Consider the following 5560-nt stretch of genomic DNA (forward strand, 5'->3'; position numbering starts at 1 on the left):
TGACTGGCTTATTTCACTTAGCACAATGTCCTCAAGGTTGATACATGTTGTAACCTGTGTCAGAATTTCCTTCCCTTTTAAGACTGAATAATATTTCATCATATGTATGTACCACATTGTGTTCATCTATTGTTCTGTCAATAGACGCTTGAGTTGCTTCCATGCCTTGACTAATATGAATAGTGCTGTTGTGGAAATGACCATGTCTTTGAGATTCTGCTTTTGATTCATTTGGATACATGACCAGAAATGGAGCTGGTGAACCATATGGTAATTATATTTTTATTTTATTTTTTAAAAATATTTTTTAGTTGTAAATGGATCTTTTATTTTATTTATTTATTTTTATGTGGTGCTGAGGATCAAACCCAGGGTCTCACACATGCCAGGCTTTACCATTGAGCCACAACTTCAGCCCCCATTACATTGTTTTCTATAGCAGTTGCAACATTTTACATTCTTACCAACCGTGCACCAGGCTTCCAATTTCTATACATCTTTGCCAACACTTAACTATTTCCTTTTTCCTTGTTTATATATTTTTTTCCAGTGCCAGGGATTGAAACCAGGGCTCATACATGCCAGGAAAGCATTCTACCACTTATCCCTTTTTAGATTTTTATTTTGAGGCAGGGAATCACTAAATTGCCTAGACTACCCTTGAATTTGCAATCCTCCTGCCTCAGCCTTTAGAGTAGTTGAGATTACAGGTGTGCACCACCACACCTGGTTAATACTGTTTGCCTCCTCCTCGTCCTGCTGCTCCTCCTTCTTCTACTTCTTTTTCTCCCCTTCCTCCTCCTTCTTTCAATAGTAACCACCCTAATGAGTGTGAGGTAATACCTCATTGTTTTGATTTGCACTTCCCTAGTGATTAGTGATTTGAGCATCTGTTGTCTCATAAGCCTGTTGGCCACTTTTTGCCTTACTGTTTTATTGGTGCATTATAGTTATACATAGTGATGGGGTTTGTTGTTTGTGTATAATTTTTTGAAGAAATATCTATTCCAGTCTTTTGCCCATTTAAAAAAATTGGGTTCTTTTTGTTGTTGAGTTGTGGAAGTTCTTTATATACTCTGGATAATAGTCCCTTATCAGATATATGATTTGCAAATATTTTATCCCATTCTCTAGGTCGCCTTTTCACTCTGTTGATTGTATCCTTTGATGCCAGAAGTGCTAACTTTTGATGTATTCTAATTTGTCTGTTTTTTATACTTTTGATGCCAATACTTTTGGTGTCATATCCAGGAAATCCTTGTTCAATCCAGTATCTTGAAAGGTTCTCTCTATTTTATCTTCTAAGAGTTTTGTAGTTTTGGGTGTTAGGTTTAGGTCCTTTGTCTATTTTGTGAGGTCTAACTTCATTCTATTGTCTGTAGATTTTTCCCAGCACCATCTGTTAAGAGACTGTTCTTTCCCCACTGATTGATCTTGGCACCCTTGTTGAAAAATAATTTACCATATATTTGAGGGTTTATTTCCTGGGATTTCTATTTTATTCCATTGGTCTATATGTCTATCTATCTTTATGCCAGTACCATGCTGTTCTCATTACTATAGTTTTGTAATAAATACCTCCTCTTCATTTTTTCAAAAACATTTAAATTTTGTCTTTTTTTCACGGGTATGTGTATGTGGATGGAATTTTAAGAATCAGTTATTCTATAAGATTTAATATCTTTCCTCTAAAATAAGACCCTGTCCTTCTTCATTTGTTGCCCTCCAAAAGCAACCTCTTTAACTCTTCTCTTTTTTGCTTGGAATTTATCTCCATAACCTTAAATGACTTGCACATAGTGATACATCTTGGTTTTGATGTTTTAGGCTTTGTCTATGACGTCTCACTGTACTAGAATGAAGACTTAGTTCTCATTCCCCAAAGCCTCCCAATATGCTCACACTTTCTATTCCTTTCCTCTTCCCCATAGAGTTGTGTCTGAATGAGTCAACATCCAGCCCCACTATGACTATGTGAATGTGCTCCATAGCTGGGACAATATTTCATTTTCTTGCTGAAATTTTTGTTTACCCTCAACTTAATTTGTTTTCTAGGCATGTGTCATAAATTTAGCCCCAGAGGATGACTGCTGAGCTCCCTTGGTCCAACAAGACATGAGGAGGCCTGCAGTTTGGGAATGGGTCATATATCCTTGCCCCATATATCCCTGTGAGATGACTGAAAATAATCATTGCTAATGAAGCTCCTTCCACACAGAAGGTGCTAGGCTAGGGTGACAGGGATGGATGTGACATTATTGTGTATACCAAGAACTTACATTAACGTGGCAGATATGGAGGCAATCATTCCAATGTGCAGTAAACTTTGATGATAATTAGAGTGACTGCAAATTTAAGAAAGAACAGATTAGGAATAATTCACTGTAATTATAAGATTCAAGAAGGTTCTTTCAGAAGGAGACGGGTTTTATTTTGTCATTTTTAAATTTAGTTTTTAGTGCATTATATATGATAGTGGGATTCATTCTGACATATATTTAAATGCATGTAACACTTTTTTTCCATTTCAATTCCCAGAACTATTCCTTTCCTTTCCCTCCTCCCTCCCCCATTCCCTTTCTTTACTCTATTGGTCTTCTGTTTAATTTTAATTGATGCATTATAGTTACATATACAATTGGAATACATTATGGTATATTCATTTATACATCTAGTATAATCTGCTCTATTTCATTCCCCAAGGGGAAGACGGAATTTAAGCTGATTTAGAATTTCAGTGGAAAATTCAGTAGGAGGATTGGAGGTGCAGAGAGAAGAGTGGAGCAAATGTGTGGAGATAGAGAGGTACAGTGCAGGTTAGGGAATATCAAGAGGCTCAGCACAGCCTGTGTGGGATGGGTCTAGAAGCATTATATAAATAAGGGCCAACATATATTGGGCATCTCTGTGCTAGGCACAGAGCTAAGCCTTTTATAGCTGCTCCACTAGTGATTCTCAATATATCATTGTTTGGGAACTTGTTAAAAATACAAGTCTTTGAGTCCCACCCAGATTCAATCCATCAAAATCTCTGGGAGAGGGGCCCGGCATGCGGTGCTTTAACAAGCCCTCCGGATGAATCTGATGCACACACAAGCTTGAGAACCACTACCTCATGCAACTAGATTCTTACAACTATGTCATAGCAAGACACTCATTATCCCCACTTTAGGGATGAGGAGGCCATGCCAGGTGAATAGGTAACTTGCTCAAAGTCCAATGGGTACTGGAGACAGGTTGCATTGGTCCTTGAGAGCCAATTGTCAACTCTGAATTTAGAGATATCACACTGGTGGCTCAAAACTGGCCATGGTGGAAATATTTACACTGTGGAAATTGGCAAATGCTATGAATAAGGACTCAAAACCCACCCAGAGAGCCAGGTGTTAAACATTCACCAGCAAACCACTGTTCTGGTCATTCAGTTGATAGGTGGTTGGTAGAACTGGGTCTTGAAGCTGGACAGCCTGGCTCCAGAGTGCATTCTCTTAATGACTCAGTTAAATTATTCAGGAAGTCTGGGAAGACAAGCTGGGGCCATAATGTGGACATCTATTCTGTATGAACTGGAATTTTCAGTGTTTTGAACAGATAGGGGATGTTAGTATGTTTAGGCTGGGGAATTAAATTGTCAGTTGTGACTTTTTATTTTGTAAATGTGGTAGAAAAATGAGCTGGGGGTGGGTTTTAAGGAGAGTCAGAATGGTTCACTTCATCCAGAAGGTCTGCACAGCCAGTGGGCTGCCCATTTGCAGAAAAGGCCACGAAGCACTGCAGAGCAGATGGCTCATGCCTCACAAAGTCTCCCTATTCTTCAAGAGAAAGGTCCCTTGTGCCCTACTCTAACCATCTACCACAGTGTGTACTGACTGGGCTTAATGTGCTGGCTGCTGATTAGAAGTGTCCCAAGAGTCCCTGGTCCAGGCCAGAATTCACTGTGCTGTGTAATAGAGTGCTCACTACTTACCCATACTCATTCCTTGGAGAATCTGGAGATTTTTCAAGCCTCCTTTACATTGAGGCAGCCATGGGCTTCACGGGAAAGTTGACCCATCTCTGGTCTCAGAGGGTGAATCCTGACTGGACGTAAGCCAGTGGTTCTCAAATCCTTTGTTCTCAGGACACTCTTAAAAACCAAAGTCCCAGGTTGGGGAAGTGGTAGAGTGCTTGCCTAGCATGAGCAAGGTTCTGGGTGCAGTTCCAAGTACTGCAAGACAAACAAACATACAAACAAATATTGAAGTCCCCTTGATCCTTTTGTGGTTCATAAATATGATCATGTTTTTTTTTTTTTTACACCATCCTGTGAGATGTGCCTCCCTCAAACCTTCTTACAATGTGGGCATATTATCCACCTGATGTGAAGAAAAAATTGAACTCTCCCCAAAAGGCCTTTGCTGGTTTTGTATCACATTAACCAATATTACTATATCAGAAATTAAATCTAAGTATTAAAAAATTTATTAGTTAATTGAAAAATAACACCAGCCCCATTATATGCTAAATTAAATAACTTATTTTTATAATATAAGAGATTTTCTAACATAAAAAATCTTGTGAGAATATCCAGTTGTAAAGGAGAGGATAGCCCTTTTAACAACCTCTTCAGAAAATTGTAGATATGATAAAACTCAACAAGTGGTAGCTTCTTTTTTTCCTTTTTCTTTTTTGGCAGTGCTGGTCATGGAAGGCTTATGCATGCTATACAAGTGCTCGATCACTAAGCTACATTCCCAGCCCTGGAGTTTCTTCAAAGTTAGTTGCAATTTGATGTCTGAAATGGTATCTTTTCTATAACCTGAGACATTAAAATCCGTTGATGTGGATGGATTTTCTATTGCACTTTGGATGGATTTACTATCCATTGTGATCATTTGAAAAATATTGATTCGATAAGCATGCACATCTTTCAAATGCTGATCCATTTTATTATACAACACACAAAGGATCATGTTTATTAATGTCACCACCAAAAACCTTTATTGGGAAGCTGTGAAGGTACAAGAAGCTATCACATGTAAGTTTTCCAAAATTCAAATTTTTGTTCAAAAGCTTTAATTTTCTTATTGGCCACAAACACTGTCAGTTTTTTTCCCTTGAAATGATAGGTTCACTTTGTTTATTTTTAAGAAAATTTCTATTAAATATCCAAGTGTGGATAACAACTTTTGGTCAATTGTGTGTGTGTGTGTGTGTGTGTGTGTGTGTGTGTAAAATGATGCTCTCTGGTAAAAGCAGCTAGTTTAGCTTGCAATTCAAACTGTAGAAGTGCTTTGTTTTTAGCTAACCATTAAACTTTATGCAGCAGATACACTTTGTGATCTCATGCTTTATGCATGCTTTTCATTTCCTCACACAGGATCATCTTCTTTAGCTTTTGCTTATGTGTGGCAATGTCACACACAATGACAAGGAGTGCAATCTGCCATTGTCTGAATGCTAAGCCCTAAGCAGTTTAACTTCCATTGATTGCTTTTTCACATCAAACACCATTATTCCAAAAAATCTTCAACACTTTACATAATTCAGCATCACTTGTGTCTATAGTTAAGTGCTCACA

At 38.0% G+C, this 5560-nt stretch overlaps 1 pseudogene; it reads left to right on the top strand.

Annotated features, from left to right (window-relative positions):
- Positions 1-4251: 4251 nt before the first annotated feature.
- LOC113182380 (small nucleolar RNA U13) lies at positions 4252-4361 on the top strand (annotated as a pseudogene).
- The last annotated feature ends 1199 nt before the right edge of the window (positions 4362-5560 follow it).

Source organism: Urocitellus parryii, chromosome 6 (genome assembly GCF_045843805.1).
Source record: "Urocitellus parryii isolate mUroPar1 chromosome 6, mUroPar1.hap1, whole genome shotgun sequence".
Taxonomy (NCBI): domain Eukaryota; kingdom Metazoa; phylum Chordata; class Mammalia; order Rodentia; family Sciuridae; genus Urocitellus; species Urocitellus parryii.